This window comes from Anopheles darlingi, chromosome 2 (genome assembly GCF_943734745.1).
Source record: "Anopheles darlingi chromosome 2, idAnoDarlMG_H_01, whole genome shotgun sequence".
Lineage (NCBI taxonomy): Eukaryota > Metazoa > Arthropoda > Insecta > Diptera > Culicidae > Anopheles > Anopheles darlingi.
In genome coordinates this window covers 28,355,093-28,381,902 of record NC_064874.1, presented here as the reverse complement: position 1 = coordinate 28,381,902, position 26,810 = coordinate 28,355,093, and the positions used below count along the sequence as shown (strand labels likewise).

The window sequence follows — 26,810 nt, the reverse complement described above, 5'->3', positions numbered from 1 at the left end:
TGAACTACATCCCCAAAGAAAACCCTCCCCCTAGCAAAATGTTCTCCAAAGTGGTAAGAACAAGTTTGCAAGCGCGAAAGTTGCAGTCGAAGAACGGTTTCCATCAAAACTGACATCTTTTATGTGCGAACCAACGCGTGTGTTCTATTATTCTAGATCTTTGTTGCTCTGCTGGCTGTGGTTGCTGTGTCCGCGAAGCCGCTGGTACCACTGGCATACACTACTGCTGCTGCCGCCACACCGTACGTAGCTGCTGCTCCGTACTTTGCTGCTTCACCCTATGCGGCGCCCTATACCGCTCTGCCAGCTGCTGCTGCTGCTGCTTATGCGGCTCCATTAACCGCGGCCTACACATCGGCCCTTCCGTACGCAGCCGCATACCCCTATGCTGCTGCCCCTTACACCTCTATCGTCCTGTAAATGAACAGAACCCAACATACCGATCAGAGCTCCACACCATACCACCACCACCACCACAATCCATTCAATCTTCCCACCATTCAATGATCCAACGTCCGGTTCGGCTAGGGCCGGCAAATAAAACGATCTATAAAACCGAAAATACTTTGACTCACGGGCTTAGACGGATCGATAAGAGTCTAGTGGGTGGGTGCCGCTGGTTATGCTGCTGCTGCTGCTCCCGGGTACCACATGGTTTACCTGGAACGGAGATAAATAGGTCAAGATTTGGTTACACATCTTACGCAAGAAGCTCTTTCTCTCTGTCTCTCTCTCACACGTGTCCTGGTGTCGCCATGGAGCATTTCCCAGGGAAAACCCGGACAACCCGGGCTCTCTAGTGGCGCTCTTCCTGGCGCTACCACGAAGTTACCTTCTCGTTGAGCACCCTTGAGTTCCGGCAAATAAAAACGTTATTACCTTGCCTGGTACTTCCTAGCCCTCGAGGGGAAACAGGAATTAATTTTATCTCTTTCCTTCCCCCGGACACAATGGCCGAAAGCTAGGGACTAGATGCCTTTTAGATGCCTCCTCGCTAGCATCGGTGGCTACATCGGTGACAACAGCAAGGTATTAGGAGCCCCAGTAACAGTAAGGCATTAGAGAGGGCACGGTAGCCTAGACACCCCCTAGAACCCCTAATGCCCAACGATTGACTTCCCGACTTCGAGTGGGGGGATTGCGCAATTTATGGTAATTTTGCTTCGACGACCGGTAGCACTTCCCGATGACGTGATGATAAGAAAAGTTGCTCCCGTTTGCTACCTTTTGCCTGTTCTCGAAACGCTCTTGAAAGGAGATACATTTGCAAAAAAAAAGGCCAAAAGTGAAGCGTTATCAACCCTGCTTAACGTGCTCATTGTTGAAAACAATTTCCCGTCGCAACGTCACCAAATAGTTGGTTATCATTTGCAACGAAAAAAAAAATCATTTTAAGACACAGCAAACGACTAGCCGTCGCACATAAATTCTCCCTCACCGTAACTGAATGTTCATCTCGAAATAATGTCATTCCCACGACTTCTCACGATTCCTCGCGACTGGTAAGGAGAAGCACGTGCTCAAAATGCGCCAAGAGGACCGGCACTAGATTTGCAAGTCTAACGGAAAATTAATGCAATGACCACGTGTACTAAGGAGGGGCAGGAGCGCTACTGAGCAGCATCTCTCGCTCGCGAGTAGCATTATGCACTTCTTGCACCACCCAACGGGAGGCGGCAAAAAGTATGTCACTCTTGCCATGGAATCTCTCCCGTCGAGGGTCGCCTCAATTTGCATTTGCAGCACCACGGGATCCCAGTGAATGCACAGGGCTCCGGTCGTTCTGCAGATCGCGGACAGTTGCGGATTCTTGGCGCACGCGGCGACGACCGCCGTAGGACGGAACCATTCGCGGGCATCCGAGAGAAAGAGAAAGAAAAAAACGTTAACTTTTAAACGAGCGGCGGTCTTCGTAGAGCAAACAAAAACATGGCCAACGCACCCTCGCTGTGTAGTGCCACGATTCGTTACGAGTGCTCCACTTACCATGGACCCCCTTCTCGACACGAGCGCACCGGCGTCGTTGCAGGACGTGGAAGCACGTGGCTTAAGACGTGATTCAGATATAATTTGAAGCAATAAAACAGCCGGCATCATCAGCACACGTTGGTGGAATGAGGAACCTTTTTCGATTTCTTTTTTCGTTAAAACTTCCTTCACTGCCAGATCTAGGATCTGGTGCGCCAGGTAGTTTAAACATTTCTCCTTAGGTTCTCCGATTTTCTTTCGCCTTTGAAATCGATCCTTCGAATCGAGTCTTAGTCAATCGGTGAATTCCAGGCGCTGGCGCTGGTGGTGGTCCGGCGTTTTAAGGTAAAGCAAAAGTTTCGTCTTATCAAATATCTTTCCAACAATTTACACTGAAATGATTGGAAAGTTGGTCCCGAGACCAAAAGGAAACCGAAAAAAATATCCCTGAAGCGGAAGACTTTACGGGAGTTGAAGCCGAAAAAAGTGAAGAACTTCTGCTATCACTCCCGGAAGCGGGACATTACGAAGGTGTCAGCTTCTTTGCTTCTCGGGTCTTCTGTTCACAAGAACTAACTTGATTGCGCCCAAACCTCTGTGCCCGCCCACCCGCGGCTCGACGCATAACCGGACACGCCGAAAATTGGCCGAGGGATTTTGAAGAAATTGTCTCCTCTCATACCGGCACGAAACTCTCCACACGCCAGCAATCAAATGAACACCGTATGAAAGGCGATAGGCGAAACACAATAATCAGAGGGATAGTAAATTCTGACAATGGTGAGGGCAGAATTTTTGGGATTCTCGAACTGTCCGCAGCAGCAACCCAGAACAAGCCTCATCATACCACGTTTGGCCAATGAAATTACGTCCCTTGGTTCGCGCGATTGTCAAGCCGAGCCCAGAAGTGGTTCGCGTCACGTTCGCCCTCATCCCAAACCGACAAGAGCTCCCACGATGTGTCAGCAGGTCAGTGACGAAAATTCAATCAGTGTCGGGCAGATTAAAAAAAAAACTTCACCGTCACAAGCGCGCCATCACCATCTCGGTCACCTTCGACAAGCTGAAGGATGTCTAGGGGGAAAAAAATAATGTTCTTCTATTGTTAGGTCAACCGGTGCGAACAGCGCGGTCGGTATTCGCACTTATTGATTATTGTCGTGCCTCCATTTGATGACAGGTTGTTTGTGGCTGCTGCTGTTGCTGTGGTGCGGTCTATGAGCAGGAGAAAATCAAACAAAATCCGGACCAAGATTGCAAAGAATCAACAGAAAGTACTTGTACGCGCGCAGCGTGCATTGCAATGTATGGTGGTGTCTGTCTGACGGTAACACTTCTAGCACCAGCCACCACCACCATCACCACACGAAAGGCCTGGAAGGAATGTTCCATCTCCATCAGTCGAGAATCACAATCTGCTGCATCGACCGTTATCACACATACGCGAGCCGGAGCGCACGCCAGGAATGAAAACAATTTGCTTCTCCTGCTCCAGAGTTTCAAAGTACGTCCTTCGCCCTCTTCCGGGAATGGAATGTGGCAGACGGAGAAACGGTAGGACCCTCGGAGGTACGCAAACTTTGCTGCGCCGGCAAGGAAAGTTTTGAAAATACCAAAGTGAAACCAGCAATTGTTTCGCCACAGCGTGACAATTGGCTTCAAGGTGTGCTGCAGATGCTGTTTGTGCAGTGCATTACGAAAGCTTAGAAACTAAGCGGGCACACTGTACAGCACTTATTGCTTAGGACTACACTTAGGAAACCAAAAGCAATATTAATTATAATATGATAATGATTGCTGGATCGCTAGTTACTTCCACAATGCAACAGTCTCATCAGCAACGCATAGGGAATATCTTTTTAATAATACATTGACTTTACAACTCACTCTTTGTCCATAAAAAACACTTTGTCCAAGACCATAAAACATAGTATCTGATCATCATCGTGTCTTTTGTTCACGCTATTGGTGTTGTTTCTTCCGGACCTTTTTTGGCAAAACTAATTGCTTTTGCTACCACTGGCTTTTGGTAACAACTGATGGGGATCGTTTTCAAGCATTGGGCGGCCACCAGTGTCAGCACCGCATAACCAATTTAAGAATTTCCTGCCATGCACATCGAAGCGCGTACGAAACTCTATGCGGTGAGTACATCATAAATTTAACGTGAGCAATGGTCACTCCCATCATCACACCAAACTATAGCCGAACCATACCATACCATGCGTTCCAGCGGATATCTATTTTCGTTCCGGTTTTCACGCGAACATTGTTACGGCATCGAGGATACCATCAAACGAAAATGGAGATACACCGCTAGGCCCATCAGGGTGATACGCTGGGTAGGGGGTACCTACAATTCCCCACAAAACCATCGAGACAAAGCAGTAAACAATACAATCGAACCGGGATCGTAAGTACCGAAAGAGCCACCACTAAACGCCACGGAGCTGGCTGGTTTGCGATTCTCTTTCTTCTCGCCTTTGATGCTCCGGTTTATTAACATTTCATTAACTGGAACCCGTTGCCAAAACGTGTCTAGATTACGTGCCGTACGCGCCCCGTCACCATCGATCGCACGCATTGTCCACACACACACACATACACACACACACAGCCGCCTCGACACATCGAACCCATTAAAGTTTAACTGATAGCAGAAACTACAGTAGATAAATGGTACACCGTTAACCCGTCAAGCATTATGATAGAGCGAGCTCTATTTATCGCGGTTTGTTGTTGCTTTGTTTGTTCTTGTCCAGCCAGACGAAGGCATAGCATTCCACATTGCGTGAAAATTTGGAACAATAATAGTTGGCCAAAGAAATGCCCACCCATGATCGAACGCCGTCATATACAGGGTGGTGCCATTTTGTCCATTTAATAGCCAGGAACTTGGAGCCACACTTGGAGTTCCATTTTTAGAATTAAAAAAAAAAGAAGAGTATCATAGACATTCCAAGGGTCGCCAGCCAATGTTGAAACAGAACATAAGCGGACTCACACACACGCGCCGATACAGAACTCAGACATTCGAGAAGCCGGTTAGAAGTTGGCCGATGGGTCTGAAGCTGGAGAGTAAATTATACATCAGACAACAAATGGCAGGAAATATGTCTTGCGATGCGCCCCCATAATTATGGAACCGTGAGCCGCCTCCTCTCTGCTTTCTTGGTCTCTTTCTTCTCCCTTTCTCTCTTCCTCGCGTGCTAGGTCCGCATACCAGGCTAGCACGACGGCTAGAGGATTCGCCCTTCTTTCCACTCCATTTCGGGGGACGAGCGTCACGATTTCTTAATCATGCTGCTGCTGCTTCGGCGGCGACGGCGTCTGGAACGGGACCCGGCCGGGTGCCCACGGATTTATACTCATCAGCATCATCGGACGTCATCAGTGGTAATGATGGTGATGAAATCGACAGTCGTGTCTGGGCGTTTTCGAAGTGGTTCTCTTCCCCTCCCCTTTCTTCTTCCAGCGATTAGCGGCACACAGAGAACCGGACACTGAAGTGAACCCATTATCTTACGCCGCCGTTCTATGGCATCGGAGGGATCTCGTTTTCTCGCGCCCCGAGCAGAGATAGATGAGAGAGCCCCCGAAGGCGCCGTATGCCATGATTCTTAGTTTCGCGTAAATACATGTAATTCGTCGGAATAGCATAGAGATGTCGATTCGTCGAACGTTAATGTAATATTGTAATTCATTTGCCAAACAAAACGCACATGCGATTATAGCGTTCGTGTAGCGTTCAATTATACACTTCCCTACGGTATGAAGTAAATTCTTGCGTTCATTTTAAGTCGAGTGCGGCGTGTCATCAGCTATTCCGTGCTGCTGTGTTTTCAATGGACTGGTCTACCAGGAGACTTCCCTGTTCTCCTACATTCTTGCCGGTCACCATCATCGAGATTCTTCAAATACTGTGACTGATAAGCATTGGTGCTTATGAACTGCTGACTGACTGCCTAAAACTTAATCTTTTATCTCTTCTACGTTGGCATCACCAGCGGAGTCATCCTAACGGACTCATCTTCTCCTGAACTGGCGCATACAATTCGATCATTTCCTACTGAATTCCAAAACCGCGAAAACCCCTCTATCGGATATCACGTGCAAGTGCAGCCCAACTGAAGACTTGCAATCTATTATTTCATAATTAAAATTCCACCTTCGCGGATCTTGGCGTGCACGTGCGTCAACCGGGACACGATAAGCGCACGTACGACTCTTTACGGGAGCACGGTTCGATTGATTTAAGCTCAAAATCTAGGGCAGGCTCTGCTAGTAACAGTTCAAACAAACGGGTCCGCCGACGCTCTGTCGCTGGTAGAGAGCCAAAAAATCTCCTGCCGATAGCAAAAATACGGCCAGCCCTGTGGGAGACCTACACAAGATCCCTTCCCCGCACACTTGCCTAAGAAAGTATGGAGTACGCAGGGACATTCAGTAGGCAGCGACTAAAAGCCCCTCACGTCCATTAGGGAGAGCCACCCGGAACGGGGTGGTCGTTAATGTGTCGTCGTCCTCTGTTGGTCGACCAAAGCTCGATAAAACCCCGAAATTCAGGCCCTACGAAGACCGTACACACACGCGCGCGCGCACCGGTGTCTGTCCCCAAACCGACTGTCTGGTCACAATCATATAATCCTGATTTCAATCAATAAATAATAATCCTATTTTCATAAACATTCACATTTTACGACCACCATACCGTCGACCGCCGCCACCGCCGCCACTGTCGTCGCTGTCGCCGTCGAGCTGATGCGCAGTTTCTGCCTTTATTGTTTCATATATTATGAGGAGGCTCGCCGTCGTGCTGCTTCTGCATCCTCGCTCTTCTTTTAGGTTTCTCCTCGTTATACGCACTGCTTCACTCTGTTTCTTTCCTTTTTTTCCTCTTCTTTTTTATCGCGAGCTATTATTTTCGGTTTTATTATTTGTTTATGAGCGCGTTTGTCTTTTCCTTCTTATTGCGTTTCCGCTCCCCGACTGGTGCGGCTTTAAGTGGAGTTTCTGTCAGTGTCAGGAGCAGCCACTCCCCACCGGTCTCTGTACTGCTGCACAGGAAGCCGATGGTGACGTTAGTTGTTTGTTTTCGTTATGCTTTTTTCCTCCTCCAGATCTCCTTTGGCTGATTCGGATTCGAATGTTGGTTTGACGCAAAATTGGCAGAAAAACAATTGAAACACGAAGTTTCGGAGCGCATCTCGGTCACGGTGATATGGGACTCGCTTATGACTGACACATAACTACCTCACCACCACCATCAACCGTGGCAACCCCAAGGCTCATTGGCCCATTGGAGGGTAGCGTTATCCGGATCCGCGGCCAGACTGCGAAAGTGATACGAATCCAAAAGGGATTCGATTTAATAAAGCATCATGACTTATAATGTTGTTTTCGCGGCGGATTTACGCAGAGCCGAGTCTATAATAAAATTCGGCGCTTGCCGCTTACTGATCCGTCGTTATTCGTTCTCCTTTATTTCATTCGGCTTATGTTATATTGATCCCACGTGCGTGGGATTCGTTATACTTATGGGCTGCGATATGGTCCGCCAGCTCCCGGAGAGCGCATACGATTGGCTAGTGTGTGTGCGTGTGTGTTTGATGTCCCACGTGTTCCCGCTCCTCGGAAGGACGATCGAATCAGGAAGGATAAACATTAATAATGATTCGCAAACCACCGGGCAATCACCGGAGAAGAATTATGAGATTTAATTCGGGTGATCAGGATCAATGTTTATTACGACGATAATGATGATGGTACCGTATGCTTTTATTATCGAAATCTTCATTAAGCTACACCTCAATCGTAGACACGTACGTAATCTTTAACAAACATAAAGGTTGTATTATTATTTTATGAAATGCATTGTTGCATTGACTAAAGACAGATGTATGAAAAGATAGTACACGATCCGCAGAGACTTATAAATCTTTAAACCATCTAGCAAAACCACCAAACGAGTCAACTATAGACAACAAAAACCTTGTTTCCACATGCAAAAGCAGCTCCCTCGCCCTGTTATCAGTTTAACAAATTAACAGTCATCTGCTGTAAGGCGACGACAACACAATCATGTTGCACAACGAGGTGATCGTTTGCTGGATTGCTTGTAGTCAAGGCACTAAAACGAAAGTCTGGTCACATGCGAGATAAAAGCCGGATAACAATCCCGCTAACCAAGTAAAAACTCAAATTGCCCAGCGCCGTTACCGAGCGATTCCCGGGAGTACGATAAAGTGAAATTATTTTCCCAGCATCTTAAGCACTGCCCGGGTGCGCGCTGGCACAGTTGTAAGCCCGTAAAACTCGTACAATACTCGATGCTATGATAAGCCGCGTACGTTAAGCGGATGCAAACTACTAGTCTGCTACTGCTACACTTACCAGCCAGTGCTGTGCACAGGCAAAGAAAATGAATGCAGCCAGAGCACAAGGTTGCCCCTTGCCACTGGTTGCAATGACGACGGAGAACAGGAGCTGATTCCGCCACAGCAACGACTTTGAAGCAAGTTTTCCCTTTTGCTTACCGAGAGGAGCATGACTAATGCCTTCACTACGTAAGAAATCACTACGGGTTTTTTCGGTCTCGGTCGGAACCGAGTATCCATGTGTACGTACTGCCACTATTGAAGCTACTGGAACAAGTAGCGCGACACAGTGCGGCGCATATCCTCATTACATCGCTCACAGTTGGAAGCAGTTGGAGCTGACGAAAGTCCCCGTGTGCATTGGCAGCAAACTCGAGCTCATTAGAAAGATGTTGCGTCAAGATGGGCGAAGAACAGGGCTTCCATTTCAACATCATCATCTTCATCATCGTCATCATCATTATCACAATCAACAGTATTATGATCATGATCATTGCCGTGTGCCTTCACCATAAACGAGCGCTCGGTTAGGATCGGTTCCTACACCTGGGGACTACTACATTGGCGACACAGCCGACGACGCGATGATTGTGCATCGTGATGACGGTACTCTACGCCGTGTTATCGTTTACAAGATTATACAGCTCTTGCTGCTCTACAGAGTGGGTGCACACTCGTCACAACGTGGAAAGAAATGGAGGACAATGGATCCAAACTGTAGTTAGGCAAACGACTCAACTTGCTCAACAGGTTTTCACTGACGGATTCGTTGGCGCTCATTTGACATAGTTTTAATTATGTAAATAGGACTTAACCGTGCATCCGTGCGGCAAGGGAAAATGCTGTTAATTGCACATTTATGCAAAAGACATCGCCCAAAGTGCTGTTACCTGCTGCAACAAGCATTCTTTAGCAGAACAGAAATTAAAACGAGATACGGTAAATTAATTCAGATTGACGCCAAATACAGCTCTCCAAAAATGGCGAGTAAATTGAAAAACGAAACACAATTTCGCTTCGCTTATCCGCAATAATAGTAAGACAAATAAGATTACTCCAAAGCTCCTAGTTTCAAAACGGTACACAATTCTTAAGCACATTTTACTGCATTACCATGCGCGAAGCAGAAGGCCAGAGAGATAATCCCAGCGTGCTAAATGCTACCTTTTAATTAGATCACATCATAACCGTTGGCCACGATGTTTCTGCGCCACAATTCGGTACACACAAATCACGTTCGCACACAAAACACAAGCGCCTCCGCTGGCTGGCTGGTTTGCTGTCATGCCCGCTGCTGTAAGCCTACCATGCAGCACTTCCGCCGCCAGAAGACTGACTGGCATCCACAAACGTAATGGTTGCTGTGTGCGAGATGATTTACTGGCGTTCCGTGTGCCTCGTAAGACCGACATACAACAGCGGCAGCGAGAGTAGGGGAGCATCATCTAGTGCGCCGCCCGGCGACTAGATGCAGGGCCACGGATTCGACCTCACAGCGAAAGCGTGCCCGGATGAGGGGATTACTTTTATGGTTTATGAAAAGTACGTTCATCCGGACAGGGAGCTGTCCGAGCGAGAATGTTTGCACTCACTTACTGTGTGACCTCGCGCGGCTAAACCTTAGCTGCAGGTTGGCCCGACTCCGCCTGTCGGTCGGTGACACGACGACTTTGCGAACCATGCTGGCTTTAAGACAAGGGGAACCAAAAATGCGCCAACTTGGTCGCAAACTGAATGGTTTCATTTTGTTTGTCTACAAAAAAAATGCTAATCTAGAACTGAATAGCGGAGCAACCAGAGCAACCGAGATTTAGTCGAAATGTAAATCCCGCAGGCATTCAAATCAAACACGAACACCATCACTGTGAGCAAACGCCTGCAAGCAACGTTCGGACAAGAACATGTCTTCTCTGCACCACCCTGTCGCTGTTGGTAGCATAATGCTTACGATGTTGAAGATAATAAACCACACAATAGCACAGTCACCATCATCAACAACTTACAACTTAAGATTTAGATTTTTTTAATCGTTCTCCCAGTCCCCCAACCACGACAAATGTGCTGAGCATCAGCATAGATTACACGGGGTGCAGTGTGTTGTCACTAGGCAGCGATGTCAGTCGAGTGATTTGTGATGGAGCATCGGTTGGAAATTATGTGCTCGCGCGTCACACGCATTTCGGTAAGTTTGGTTGTGTGTTTTCAGGGGGTGGGGTGAGTAGAGTAACGACTAATTCCGACACCCATCCCTAACATGCACTCCACGTGCACCAGCGTTCCATGTCACATCGCACCAGCGAAGGGCTCTCCGGTAAATAACGATCTTGGGCAAAACAGCGTGTAATCAGGTAGGCGGCAGCGGTGGCGGTGGCGGGATGCGGGATGCGGGATGCGGGATGCGGTCGATCGAGCATTAGAAAACCAGAGAATGCTACCACGTTCAGGGCCACTTCCGTCATTCCGACACAGCCACAACATGTTTTGGTGTCACATTATTACGGAACATCGTCGTTGTTGTAGCGATAGTGTGTTCTACCGATACGATTGTCCCTCTGTCGGCTCAGGGAATGGAGATGTCGCGTATGATGTTTCGTCGATACTAACCTGTGAAGAAATAGGAAGGGAGCAAAGGTAAATAAAATCAGTTCTATAGTTCGACATTAGCAGTAAGAAACATGTTGTATGAGGGTGAAAGGGAAAAGTTTACATAATTTGCGATTCGGTAGTTAACTTAGAATGCCAATTTAGTTTACACAAATCGCGTTGTTTTACTTAAACTGATAGTGGTAATCATTCATATTGATATGATTTTTTTTATTTTAACAAATAAAATTTCCCATCAACAAATCAAACATTTCATTTCACTTGCGATAGCCCGTTGCACAGCAAACATGGATTCCAATAGTCTCTGGTACGCACGCGTCAGTAATTCGCAAACGACAATATTATGCTGGACCAAGATTGCTATTCCGCAAGCATAACAAATCATTACACAAGATTACACCCCTTCCAGGTGAGAGAGTCCGGAAACTCACTCGTGCATTGCCATTACTCGGAGTGCACAAACCGGTAAAACAGAAGTGCAACAACTATTTACCTTTTCCTTCCGCTTCAGGATGCAAGCATCACAAAGAAACACGTTGCTCGAACCACATTGCCTCGGAATACGCTCCGGTAGTTCGAGCGTTTGTGTGGAGTGCGTAAACGCTCATTCCGCTCTTGCTCTGGTCAAGCATGTATAATGGGAAAACTAAACAACATCCATGGGAACCCTAGTATCGTGTTTGTTGGCTGAGGGATTGTCACCTTTCCTGGAAACTTTAAGAGGGTGCTACTGCATCTGCCTACAATGGGAAGACGACAAGCATCGATTTCATCGAACAAATAGCCGTGGCCACACGGGGCGAAAACTCTAGCGCAAACGAAAAAATTAATGCCAAAACATTTACGCTTGCCGTTTACATGCTGTCAAACGATTATAGGTCCGTGGAGCGTAAAACCTAGAGTAAAAGCTGTTTGCAAACGGAAGGGCTCGCAATATGTTCTATTTGTGGTTTACATTGATAGATAGTGATCATTGCTAGTGTGTTCAATCCTTTTCTTCCACAAAACGATTTTAATTTCCTCAACCCGGCCACGTAAACATATCGAAGCGTAAACGATTTGGCATTAATTTGTAAATTTGCGCGCAAATTTTCGCTCCGTGTGGCCACGGCTAATGGCCTAGATCGATTTGTATCAACCGGAAAGAGGGTAAGTCAACCTTGCCATCGTGCTACTGTGATAGGAGGTCAAACCATTACTCATACTTCCTTCCTAGTTGAGTAACATACTTTCTTGTGCTTTTGAGGTGATTGCAGTTATTAGCAAACAGCTAATTGTACCAACTCTCATCTGCAGATTAATTAGAATATTTTTTTAAATATCTAAAAACGAACGGGCCATATGTTTGATTAATTAGAATGCTAATGAGCAACATATCATATAAGATGTTGCTACCCGTTTTACATTTTATAAATCATTCATGGGCATTTTGCACGTATTCGATGCCACTTTTTCACGTGCTGCGAACTTCACGTAAAACATTAGCATTCGCATTCCCCAACGCCTTACCAACAAAAATATAATTAAACGAAGCGTTGGAGTGAAAATCAACACAACATTTTAATATAAGTCTACGTATTCGACGAAAATCCACCCCAAATCACGAAGCACCAGGCGTCTCCTTCCATCATCCGCTTTCTAAAACAGGATAAATGGAAATACTTTCTACAGAAACATGGCTCATATTGAAAGCAAAAAAAAAACATATTCTTCTTTTGTCTTTGTACTGGTGATAAAGAACATCAAGTGGATGTTTCTCTCTAGGTCACGTAACTCGAACTTGAACAACCAGCCACGCATGTCGCGAACAACGAAGCGTAAGTAAATAGATTGCCATTTTCAAACAGCAAATAAAGAGCCAGAAATAATCATTTTAAGATACGCTACACAAAAACAAATAATTAAAATAACGACAATGTACGCTCTGATAGCTTAAAGAAAATATTCAAACATTATTTTTACAATAATGCTATGCGTGAATAATCTTGCATTATAGAATGTAGAATGGAAATCCTAATTTCACTTTCTGCTCCGAATATTTCGGTTTTTCTCTCTTGAAGAAGCTCCACGCCGGTTCAAGGAGCAGCCGGAAGCGGATCGTGAAACAGCACGTCAATCAAGGCTGATAGGATTATCCCAAATAACCTTTCACACTGACCTCGATGGTGCTGCAGAACCCGCTCAACAGAAAACCAAAACCAACGCCAAAGCACCGTATCTCGATCCATCGGCATAATATCGTTCAAGATTAGGTTTTCTACCTTTATCAACGCTGTCCGTAGTCATTCAATCATTCACGTCTTCACCAGAACCACCGTATTAGCACCACGATTGGGATCCGGATACCGCACCTCGGGATCGTGCCGTAGTATAGTAGTTTGGTAGCATTTAATCCGGCCCAGATTGATTCGCCGGCGTCCTGAAGCTGCTACCGTTCACGCACGCCCAGATAACTTATAATCAAATGCGCGTTCTATTTGACGTGCGATAAAGACGCCACACTAGATTTCGGCAGACCCGAACAAATCGATTGATTAGCTCTCCTTGAAAGAAAGAACATTCGAGCCAATAGACGTTCGCCAATCGTCCGTATTGGAACAAGATAATAAGTTTCCTCAACCGTGAATCGAAGCAACAACGTTTTTTTCTGTTTTTGCTTCCACCAAGTAACTGAATTTACTGACAGCGAAGCACTCTGCCAGCACAAATTCTGAGGAAATGGAAATGAGCAATCTATCAGTCCAGTTCCGGTAACACGGCGCAAAGCATCAATCCATGGCGTCCATCACCTCAGGCGAGGGTGGCAATTAGTATGGTTTTGATCGAGCTAACAAAGCGTATTCCTAGCGAAATGATAACAAGAGTTCCATTTCGCTCACCTCCACGTGTAGCAAACAATGAGGACCCGAAGAAGCAAGAAGAAGGACCATGCCAAGAACAACCAAAGGTGAATTACAAAAGCGCCAGCCCAATTTGCTACTGATTTACTGTGAATTCCGAACGATACGATTGCGATTCCGATTACCGATAAGATTAATGTTGCACGGTGAATGGAGCAGCAACACATAAATCCAGACACATACACCTTCGCGTTTGCAAGGATCTTGTGATTTACTGTGACGTTCATATTGAGTTCCTGCAGAAAACTCCAATCATGATCACAGGTCGACAGGTAGCATGACATTGCTTTCCTCGCGTATCGAGTTGAAGGATGAAAAAGGCGATATTGGGATATTTATTAAATAAAAATACATATAAAAAACAAACAACCCAACTAACAATAAAGTGGAATTGTTTATGGGAAAAGTATTAAATCTGGATTCGTTTTATTTTCCTTTTGGTTCGCAAATTCGTCGATTCACTTTTCCCTGTCAACTGCAGCAGCCCGATAATGAAAAGAAACGGAGACAAAACTAACTTGAAACTATTTCTTTGTTGAACTTGCGTGTACTTTCGAGCTCGATATTGTAAATCAACTGGAAAGAGAATTTCTCAAACTCTTGGGCCGCGTGCCCACCCAACCCGGCGGGGTCCTTACGAACCTCCGCAGTAATATTTAAACAGCGAATCGTGATACCCTGTTCCTTGCAATAGTTTCTTACTAACTTTGACTACTTCAGGTTGCATATTTCATAATGCTGCCCATCCAACTTTTGCAACAGGCACAAACTTTTGTTATACAAAAAACATTTTAAAAAGAAAAAGCGTAATCATTGCGTCCTTTATCGTTGACAGTACAACGGATAAAAATGAAATTGTCCATATTTCTGACACAATTTCAAACTCGTTAAAAGATACAAGCATTGTGAAGTGAGCAAATATTAAAAAGAAAACGGATACATTCCAGTAACTGAACAAGATACCTGCCACCGATTGGTTGACAGTTGAGGATACGCAGAAGGACATTTACGTAACACCGCGCAGCACGATTACACAGCAATGCCAATGGTTTTGTGTACGGAAAAATCGATCCCATATCGGCTGAACTAGCCTACCGGGACATGTGTCCTCACTCAATCCGATTGTATCGGTTGGAACGTTGAATCATTTATCGAAATCCGCACTAAAGAGGGTATGGATGAGGCTTGGTGTCGGGCGTACGAAAACAAACGCAAGCCTACGAGCCAACGAGACCCACGAGAAACATTGACGCAAAAAGTTTTAGGCCCCGCAGAAGGCAGCTGCTGCTGACGAGCAGCTACGAGACGTCGGTTAGAACCTCTATCCGCAATCCCATCGCCGAGTGACAAAACCAAGTCCAAGGCCAAGTGGCCACCAGCGTGGACAAAAGGAGAAAGGTCAAATTCGCCGCGTCAGTTCCGGTTCGATGGATGATAATAATCGGAAAGGACGCGTCCGCCGTCTCCCCTTCACAACAGCACATCGATCGTTGCGAGCGGGCGTTAAAGGAACAACTTGAAGGTGGAGCAACGACGCTCGAGAGCTACACCAAACGAACGAGTGGGATAGCATTGCTGTTACAACAAAACACGGTAAAGCTAGAGGAAACAAACTGCTTTTCACGAGTATGACAGTTCGATATTAAATATTTTGTGTCATTATAGTTATATTTTAAAATAGTATTATGAAGACATTTCTTGCTCATGCTGTACTTGTGAAAATATGACAAAAACGGATTTTAATCATCATTAAACGCAAATTAACAAAACGACTTCAATAAAAATATTGGACTCCCACACGCTAGGAACATAAAACTTATGCATCTCGTTAAAGCATTATACGAAACAAGGCTACAAACAGCAATCGCATATCTCTTGACCTGGCAGTGAAAAAGAAAAACAATACTCCTCCATAACGCCACCGAAAATCTCGAATGTCCCAAACAACAACGACCTCAAGAGGGAAAGGAAATGCCAAATCGAAAGCGGCATCTCGTCGTGCGCAACGGAATATGGCAGAATATTGAATTTTATTCAATCAAATTATTCAATGTCTCATAATTCTCCGAATGCAACGACTCTCAAACCAATCTTTCTCGATCACCTATCGTGATCCTTCAGCTGCTGCTCGCCCCGTTTCTGATCCAACGACGGGCGTTGCATTGGCGCTAGTTTGGAGGTTGGATTGTGAAGAAAAAAAAAGTCTAGTGTCGTGTGTTGTGTATTGCTTCTGCCGGTGGCTTCGTGGGTATTTCAAGAGGTACGCTGTTGTGTGCTGGTGCTGCTGTTGCACTTGAGCACCAGGCAGCTCGTCTCGTTTCTACATCGTCGTCTCATGTGGCGCGCACGGTCGTTGCGTATGTGCTTGGCTCAAAATTCAATACATACTTTACCGCGATGCGCGCCACCCCCTCGCGAGGGAATTCGCTTCCTGCCAGCCTGCCTGCAACCAACCAACCGCGCTCTTATGCTCCATTCTCTTTCAGGTGCTGCTGTATGCACAGTAACGCGTATTGGTGAATTATTCCGTGCAGAAGCAAATTAAATCACCTTCGCTGCCAACGGAGAACCCATACAGTGATGCTACTGCTGCTGCTGCTGCTGCTGCTGCTGCTGCTGCTGTGTATCGAAGATGCTTCAGCATCCGGAGCGTGCTGGCGAAGGTCTGAAGACGTACTTCGGGTGTGTTATTGTATATTGGCACCTTTTCGCACAGAAAACGTGCACGTGACGCCCTGCCATAGGAGGAAGGGAAAAATAAAGATGCCGCCGCTAAAACACAGCGGGTGTCTCGAGGTTGAGGGGAGCAAACGAATCGATCGCATATAATGCAATTTGTAGAAAATACCGGGCACGGCGACAGCAACTGCTTGCTTGCTTGCCGCACACCTTCATCGAAGCTGAAGCAGCGAGAAAATCGTTCCGTCGTTCGGGATCCGCACCAGGACCACACCAAGGTTCGAGAGATTGAAGAAGAGGTCGAGTGTGTTCTTTATGGAGATAGAAAAGGACGCTGTCTGTCATAAATTGCCGCTACCGATTTGACGCTCCCAGATCAACGGTTTTGAATGATGAAATCGTGCGCATATTCGACAGGGATTCATTATTGATTCAAATCTTTAAATGGGGCTTATTTAATTAAAACATTCCACCACGACGCTATCGCTAGCGCTGTCAAAATAGACAACTTGCAGCGATCTTGAAAATTGAATCGCGGCATGTTTTAATGCGAAATGGGGCCACATTGGGGCCACATTCTCCTGACGTTATCAGTGGTACACGTACGTTGGTACATGATGGTTCGCCGCGAATACTAACCACCGTCATGTTATCGTTCTTCTTCTAAAAACAACGATTATTAAATATTCAATCCAATCGGCGCAAGTCCCCATGTCCCACCCCAGTACACACCGTTGTTATGCAGATCAATCCACGGCGGCGAATCGGGTCACAACCTTGCACATGCGATGATGCCGGTCCTGTACCGGGTGTCTATAAAGTCCCGAATCGAAAATAGTACAAATCGGAGCACAAAGGCCTTGGATTTGATTCAAAATCCTGCCACGAATTGGGGCCACCCGCTTTTGTCCGATGCCGCTCCTCTAATGCAGCACGATTTCTCGATTAGCTTCTACAGCTTCGCATGCCCAGCCCAGTCCGGAGAATGCTGTACCATCCAAAATAAGAACATCTAGTGCAACCACCAGTATATATGTGTGTGTTTGTGTGTGTGCGTGTGTGTGACGACGTTGGTCGCAACTCCTCTCATGTCATGCTACGCCATTCCAACAGAAGTTTGTCAGTGGTTTTGGCCTGATGTTCCTGACACACATACAGATACGCACACACACACACACACACATGCAAGCAGACTCCGCTCGTCCACATCGCAATGCTCCGATTTGAAAAATGAGAATCTCGTATAATGCGATTTTTATAACGTCCTTCCGGCAGAGGCAGAAGCCATTTTGGGAAAGGGGAGACGGGATAGAGATGAAGACATTTTGGGATCAATTCAACCCTAAACCCCACTTTCCTCCACTCCGCTCTCGGATGAAGGGGTTCCACGCGTGTGTGTGAGTGTGCCAGCATACTCATTCTATTCATAAATTTTTCTGGCATCTCCTCGCCGCCCAGGGGCATACATCCGATGGATAAAATGAAACTCGAACCGCCCGCCATTTTGTGGCCAGCAAGCCAGCACCGGCATGCACTAGATGGAGTAGTGTGCCAAAGTAGAATGACATTTTCCAACTAGAGCACACGCACCGTCAACCGGGAGACGGCACGTAATCCGGGTACGGGAATGCATTAGGCTGGACTGGTCGCGGTGATCTTGGCTGCACCGCCATGTTTCGTGCGCTCATGATTTGGCGAAATCAAAAATTCGATCGAAACTAATAAGAACGCTAGCGGTTGGCGTGCGAATGAAAACACTCCAAAATAAAAAAAAAGAGGATTCCCCACGCACACGCTCTTGAAGACTTAAATTCCCGAGTTCCACACTTCCTCCCTTTCCATGCTAAGCATTCGGTTCGTCGGGAAAATAGGAAAAACAGGAAAACTCCACAAAACGGATCTGCAGTTGGCACCAGAACACTAGACACTACAAACGCGTAGATCATCGGGGAACGCAACTGTCCTAACAAAGCACACGTGAATGTGTATGTGTGTGTGAGTGTGTGTGCTCCAGGGACAACCCAGGCGAGGCCAAAAATGAAGCCGCCAGCAGCTAACGAATAAATTTCTATCGATATTTATGTTATGCTATAAATTTTATTTGATTTTCGATTGAGTCCGTGCCATGCGCTCGCTCTTCACGCCGTTGCCGCCACCACCACCGAGCAGGGGGGGGGGGGGGGGGGGCGGAGGGACCGAGATGCGCCAAAAGCGTTTTCACCGGATGTTTGCCCTATCAGGAGCCGATCGAGTGAAGTGGAAAGAACCCCAGAGGAGAACCTACATGGGAAGGCGAGAAGTAGTTTTATCTGCTGCAAGAGGGCTGCAGCCAAAGCGTCGCTGCTCATCCGCAGCTGCCTACCGAGAGCACCGTTGGTCAGACTCTATAAATCCGTCCACCGCACCGAACTTCGCCTGCCAATAGTAATGCCACCGGGGGTGTGTGTGTGTGTGTGTGTGTGTGCTGGTGCAGGCGTTACCGTCGAACGCAGATGGTGCTCGCGAACCCGTTTCTCTGCTCTGCTCGCTCTGATATCCATTTCTGTTCCCTCATCTTTCGCTAACCAGCAGATCGATTGCCAGAACTGCCAGACAGATAGTCAGCCACGGCAGCCGCAGCAGCAGCAGCAATAAGGTTCTAGCATCATTGACTTGGAGAGCCAGGGTTGAAGGGAAATTCCGCGATGGACGCCATCGAAGTTAATCAACTTTTCAAAAAATTTCATCCTTTCGCCTTCCCTCTCTGCACTCATTCTCGCACTGCTGCTAAAAGTTTTGCGAATTTCAAATGTCCGCAGAACCGGAAGGGAGCATGTGCTGTGCGGAATGTACGGCGATTTCCCCCGGTGGTTGGATTGGGGAATATATAAATATTTCCAAATCTCCACATGCGAAAGCAATCAATCAGCAATTGAAACAGAACACCGCTCACGCGCAAGGATTATCCCTTCTCTTTATCCCTATTTTTAATGGATGGACCATAGTTTTGGCACAAAATGGGCACCGATACGGCCATCACGCAGCCCCGGATGCAGCAAGCAAGATTGCCACTAAAACCCAATCCATTCCATTCCAATCCAATCGTGTGCAGCAACGCAATGAACAGAATGCAAAGAGAAAAACACATGAACCCGTGGCAAGCGGATTTAACGAGGGACCAATGCTGTGGCCACCCTTCCCACCAGCCAACAGCAGAAAATGTGTTTCACAAAAAAAAACACGGGAATAAATTGGTATTTCAATGCAACTAATATAGGGATTGTTGTTGTTTTGCATAAAAAGTCCCCCCTCCCCTCCCCATTTTGGGTGTAATTTACAACCCAATGCTAGGCGCATGGTACATCAACCAAACCATCGACCACCCTCCCTCCTCTCCTTTCTCTAGCCACAACGGCCGGAACAGCCTCGTACGGATGGAACATGCTGTAAAATTAATTATGCTCTTTCCGGAACCAAACCGAAAGCATCGTTTGGATAGGAGACTCGAACTGATGATATTAACCCGCTCCCCCGCGCCCAGAGCTCGGCCGGGACTCGGATGGTCCCGTGAGTGTTTTAATAAATTTATATGCCTAACTAACGTACATCCGTGGCTCCGCTCAACATGACGATGCGACACAAAGGAATGTTCCCTTCCAGTGGGGAACGCGCAATTACATGAGATACAGAGAGAGGGGGTGAGAGAGAGAGAGAGAGCTGGGGCATCCGACTGACCGCAGAAAGTGAGTTATGTCAATGGCGATGCAGACAATGGTGGCCACCAGCTGTCGATAAAAATTATCATTTCGCAGTACAGCATCAGCAACAGCAGCAGCAGCAGCAGGTCCATCGACGACACCCACAGCCCACACCACACCCAATCCCCCCCTCCCTCCCTGGGGGGTCCTTCTTCACTGGCTGAATAAACATGCGGGAAAGAAGAAGTTTTTGCAATTAACTCCTACATGACACGACGATCCGCCGGTCCGAGCGTCACGGTTCTCCGGATGCGATCAATAATAATAATAATACCACTGCAACAACTACAACAACAGCAACAAACGAACACTACCGCGTTGACACGATTATCATCATTATTAATGCCGATCATTGCGAAGCATACTTTTGCAATCAGCTGAATGATGAATGGTGCGCGCAGGTATTTGGTGAGACTCGATGCGACGCGGTTAGCATGCTGACAGCATGCATGTGTGGTTGGTTGGTTAACGCATAACGCACACTTTACCAGGAAATGTCAACCATCATAAGCATTCAATGTTCGATTCGTGAGAACCGCTTATTGAATGGCGGTTTTGTGAGGTATCAGCAAACACATTACTGCTTGTGTCATCGCTTGGCATATGCCGTCGGCCATCAATGGCCCGTGATATGCAACAGGATAACACCAACCGCGGTGGTTGCTTATTAAAATCCAAACAAAAAAATCGTTAGAAAATTGAAATCCATGGTGTACAAATCCGGCACCAGCTGACGTCGTCTAGTGTATGTTACACAACAGCAATTTGACGTTGGTATCGTGACCCCTCCCTGCACGGCATGCATGCGTCCTGGAATTAAGCCGGAATTGGTGGTAAGCGTTGGCACTCCAAACGGCAATTGCACCGCTGGCTACGGAGTTCTCGCATGGCAGATTACCGCTGAGAGAAGGAAAAAAGGACCACCCCTCCGTTGCTCGTTACAATATCGTTTCCTCTAACGATAATCGTTATCGTGCACCATCGTTTACAAAATGGTTAACCTTTCCACTTTTCCTCTCGCGCTACCGGTCATTCTCGGCCTCGTGCCTTAACGGTCCCCACGTGGAAAATCAATAAGCAAACATCGCCGGCGGTGTGGCGGGTCGAATGTCCAATAAGATGCCACCTGAAACGTGTCCGTTTCCTAGCGGCCAAGCAGGAAATCGAGGAAATTCGTTGTCACGCCTCGTTGCACACACACACAAAAGTACGAGCGATATGTGAACAACACGGATCATCAGCATCATCAGCACGGGGGACCACCCCATTTGAAACAATAATCCACCTTCGATCCCCACCCAAAAAGAAATGCCCATGAACACCCCAACGGGGACAGCTTGAGCTTGAGGAGAATGTAAAATCATGCTCGCCAGACCTCGCCAGGGAACACACCCTTACCTTTTTTCTATATTCCAATGCCCGCACCGAACCTTTATTAGGTGAAACCATTGGCACCGTGTGCTGGCGGCATTCAATGCTCGTCCCCTCACTTCGATTGCTTGCTCACGCATAGATTGGTTCGTTTTTTCGTGAAAACAATTTCCTTCGAAAGGCTCCCCTAAAAAACAAAAAAAAACAAAAGCCCAAGGGTATACCGTTCAATCCGAACTGGTAGCAGATTGGCGTTAATGATGACCTTGCAGCACTGGAGAAATCTAATTTCAAGCAACGGAACATGCCTGGCAAGGTCGATTCGATGCAAATTAGAGAGACCCGCACTAGACCCCATTCCACCGCCGCAAGCACGTGACGACGACACCGTGAAGAAGCTGTCACGGACACACATAGCCAGCAAACCGAAAAAAAGGTTCAAGAATAGGGACCCTCCTCACCCCACCGGGGGGTTGCCAGGCTGCTTGGCCGACGAGCCGAGGAGGACGACGCTCTTTTCCGCTTCCGTTTCATGTTGCGGAAAACGATGCAGCAGCAAACCCCACCCAAAAAAAAAGCCCACTTGCCTCCCGAAAAAAGTCAATGAAGCCAAGCATATTTCCTCGTTCTGCGCGTTCTTACGGTCGGGTGGTAAACCTTTTTTCGAATCCTTTTTCCCAATCGCTCACCGGAAGGACACACGCGGTTAATGTATTTTAGTCGGGGACCGGACGGATCCGGCGCCTATCCTCTGTTGCTTGCACATCTTCCTGTCCTATAAAGGTCCTTTTGATTTCGCCAAAAAAAGAGGATCAAAACGTGTAACCGCGTCGCTGTAAAATGAAGTCACGTACCGTGAAAAATGTATCACAGCCAGATAACACACACACACCCACATGGGCGCGCATGCTGGCCACCGGCAGCAACATCGCAGCAGAAGGAGCAAACGATCCGTCAAAAGAGCGTCGTGTGCTTATGTTGTGCCGGCCGGCCGGTTGGTGTATGCCTTCCGTGTATTTACCACCGTCTACCTCCCCTCACCGTACCTGGCATCCCCGCGAAACAAGGTCCCGCAACACATGTTCACTTGTTGGGTTTAATCGTCAGCCGGTGCCCCACCGCCCCACCAATGCTAGGCTAGGGGATGTTTGGGCACGGCCTAGGCCGTGGTCTGTTACGGGCGTGACGACAAAAGTCGGTCGATTAGCGCACGCAAACCGCCATTCACCATTTTGGACCCGTAGCTTGATATTATTACTGGTTCGCCCCCGGGGGGCGGATATACGGATTCAGCAAACCCGGAAAAGTTTCAGCATTTATCACGGTTAGGGCTAGGCGGCCGCTGGCACCCTGTCAGTCATTCTAAACCCCAAAATGGTGTGCCATTTGGACGGCTTCATCCTTCAGCGCCGCTGCTACCACCTCCACCGGCAGAGAACCGGTCACTTCCGAACCGTTTAAAGAGTTAAACGGTGGGAGTTGTGGCGTCTGCATGCTGGAACCATATCCACAACAAGAGTGAAACACAGACCTTCCAACAGAGAGGAAAACGCACGAATCTACAAGCGATTGAGATCTGCAGGACAACAGAACATGTGTGTGTGTGTGTGTGTTTGAGTACGCGCCTTGGAAGATTATGTTCTCTTATTGCCCAATGAATGGGTTTGCAGATGGCTACGATAGCGAAAAGAACGAAAAACCAACAACACAACGCAGAAAACGCGATCCCGATAATGTGACAAAAGTGGCATTTAACCCATTGAGACAGAGAGAAAGAGAGAGAGAGAGAGAGAGAGAGAGAGAGAGAGAAACCATGATAATGCCACCGAAATCGGTTCGGTTCGATTAAATCGTTTTCGGGGTTGCGCCCTTCGCCAGCGCGTATTATCCTCCGCGCGCGCCCCAGTACGCTCTTCTTTTTCTAATCACAATACTGTCCGTGCTGGAGTTATCGGAGATCTCGGTTATCGGAAAACGCCGCGAAACGAAACGAAAATCGAACGGTGGCAGAGCAAAAGCAACAAAAGAGCCAACAATCGACGAGAAAAGGGAAAAAACCCCACCACCGACCGAAAAGTATGTATGTATTTCACGGTTTTCCTCCCGGGTGGGGAGGGCTCTCCACAACGGTGGCAGGACCGAGAAGATGAAGCATTAAAAAAAACCGCTTCCGGCGGTCCGCAGCATCATGATCGGTATCGAGAAATCGCAACGTTAATGGAACGATTGTTTCATCCTGCGAACGTGTGCGACCTTCGCCAGAAACATCTGCATACGAAGTTCGAGCATACGACAACCGGATGAGCACGAGGACGAGGAGAACGAATTTCACTTCCGGAAAGAAAAAAACGGCGGAAGAAAAATACGCAGAAAACGAAAATAAAGCAAAGGGAAATGCCACCGGCAGCTGCCTCTACTACTCGAGGAGTACGTGAAGTGGAATCGATAGCATAAATATTGAAATCGAACAACTACCTAGGACCGGGAGCACGTGGCACCCTTACCCTTTATCCTCGGTATAAGCTCTTATCAAAATAGAATTACTTTTGGTGGGGGGAGGGAATGGGGTCAATAGCTTTTAGCCCACCGGCTCCTGCGATCGGTGGAATACTTTCACGTTGATTATAATCGAACGCACCGCACCGTGCGTGTCTGTGTGTCGTGTCATTATGAAACCATCTTTCCAGTACATCATCTATTAGTGATAGCATAGCCCAGCATAACCCATAATCAGTTGCTAACAGTGACGCTTGTACTGGAGAATTAAAAGCAAACTTGACGTAAACGTAATGGTGCAAGGCAACGATAGTAACTTTTCATAAAGAGCTGTCAAAAAAACAATTTGAAATAGAGTTGTTTTGAATTGATGCGATTGAGAGTTGCAAAACAAAGTTGCTATCGGAGCCGTAGCGTTTGAAATAAAGTTTCGTAAATCGTCAAATGACAGCCAATGAATGAATGTCTTCGAAATTTGCTAACGTGGCACCGTACCTTAAGATAGCGTCCGTTCAATAAAAGGTATAAGAGATGCACAGCGCCATCACCACACCATCATCACATTTCGCAGCAGGTACCAGGATCACATTTCGAGGGAATTTTCATCGAAGAATATCGAAACCCCGTACCAACCAACCAACCAACCAAAAAAAGGCCAGATTTCCAACCATGGGGCTTAAAATAGGGACGCCAATACGGTGAATGGATGTTTTCGTTTCATCGATTTCTTTAATGAAATGCCAAATTTGCAAGCGGTCGCGAGACGAGCGAGTCGAGATCAATCGACCGGTCCCGGGGGCAGAAATGATCTTTTCTGCCACCGAAGGTGGTATCGAGAATTTGGGTCTGCTGGGACGGACAGCAGCGTAATGAAAATAAAAAAAATAGGGAAACCACTCCCGGATCGCTCGCTTTTGTGAGCGATGCATTTGGCTCCCATTCTAGCATTTCCAATCCCCCTCCCCGCAATTCAGAACCCGCCCGTCCCGCCATAACGAAAGAAAGATGTTATGCGCCGTGTCGCGTATCGCATTCATTGGCAGGATTAATTGCCAACAAGAGCGCAGCGTTGGTGGATGACGAACGATACGATGGTGATGCGCTTAAACGTCACTCACTGGCAGAAAAAAGGGGCAATCGAAGAAGGCAAAAAAAAAACAAGAGACTATCAGCATTCGGAAACGGGAGCCCACAAATGCGCAATGCCGCGTCTCGTGCTTGAAACAACACATCCATCCAATCCAAGTGCACCCTCGGTCCGGAGGAGGTTGGGGCGCGTCAGAGCTACCGCGTACCGCTGAGAGCATTCGTTATCGCGATCACGGAACCGGACGCGTATGCATGCCCAGTGGCTAGAATGCCATTTGCGTCACCAAACGAAAGACCGGGAGACACCGACACCGACGAGAAAGAGTGAAAAAAAAGCGCTGACCGGGGCTGGCCGGGGCTAGTCCGTGGCGAATCGTCCACCAAATCGAACTTCCAACCAATCAAACAGAAAACAGAAATCAAATTCCCAACCGAAACCTCGGAGTGGTGGTGTGGATCCAAAAATGGTAAACGGACGAACCGGTGCGTCGTCGTCGTTGTCGTCTATCATAACAAAAGCTCGAACAGAGCAGGTCCGATCCATCGGTTGGTCCGTCGGTGGAGTGACACTCCACGTCGATTCACGGCAAAACGCTCGATCATCACCGGCATGGCGAACGATTGTACGACATACACACGCGCGCGCGCGTCCAGATGTTGTTTATGTTTATTTCCAATCGTCCTGTGCCGGGATTTGTTCTAACTAAGCGGCGCGACGCGAGTGAGCTGCGGCATCGAATGGCGGATAGATCAACAGTTTGACAGGATTACGATACAAAACCGAATCGGAGGGAAAAGTACATTTTCTTTTGGAGAAACACATCTCTAAACGATAGATCAGTTCGTTAGGAGCAACATGAACAAGCTGTTGTGTAAAGCAATCAATAGACTTAAGCGCAACACTTCTGCAAAAGTGCAACCGTTGGATCTAGGTTAAGGTCGAATGAGTCTCGTATATTCATCACATGACTGCCCGAGTTACTTATTGTACTTAGTAGCCGGTCACTAAACTATCCCGTAGTTCAATGTTAAATACAACATTTAAATCCATAAGAATTCCGCGATCAAAATCGTTCGTCGGAAAAGCAGAAAAAACTAGGACTTCATCTGCAAGCAAAGAAAAAATGCCAACCAGGAGGACAAAAAGTTTATCTTCAATTGCAAACAATCGTTCGCCGCGATTCCGATGCACCACGACGGGGAACGATATCCCTTTTCTCCTACCTTTCAGCACCCTGCGGTTCAATCGCCAGAAGACAGATAAGTGATTTCGTGCTCGCTCTCTCAAATGCAGCCGCTGGTAATGATCGTTGCAAAGTTGTGCTCCCCCCTCATTCACCACTTCCTACTCTTCCTTCCGCTCATTTTCCCTTCCCTTATCACGGCACAAAAGTTGTCTACTTTCAAATGACTTCACATTTTTCGCGCACCTCGGTCAGATCGACGATCCTGGAGCAACCTGGAAGCATCTCGACACTCGAAAGGGGAGAGCCGACGAATGAGAGGGCATGGTCTGGCTCAGTTTTCGCATTACTTCCGAGCGACTGCACTCTGCTTTGCTTCCCCCATTGGCGTGCTATCTCTTGACG

The 26,810-nt window shown here is 47.2% G+C and overlaps 1 protein-coding gene across 4 annotated transcripts in view; it reads right to left on the bottom strand.

Annotated features, from left to right (window-relative positions):
* Positions 1 to 26,810, bottom strand: part of LOC125949487 (furin-like protease 1, isoforms 1/1-X/2) — a 148,156-nt gene that overhangs the window by 108,705 nt on the left and 12,641 nt on the right. The gene's annotated exons all lie outside the window — the stretch shown is intronic.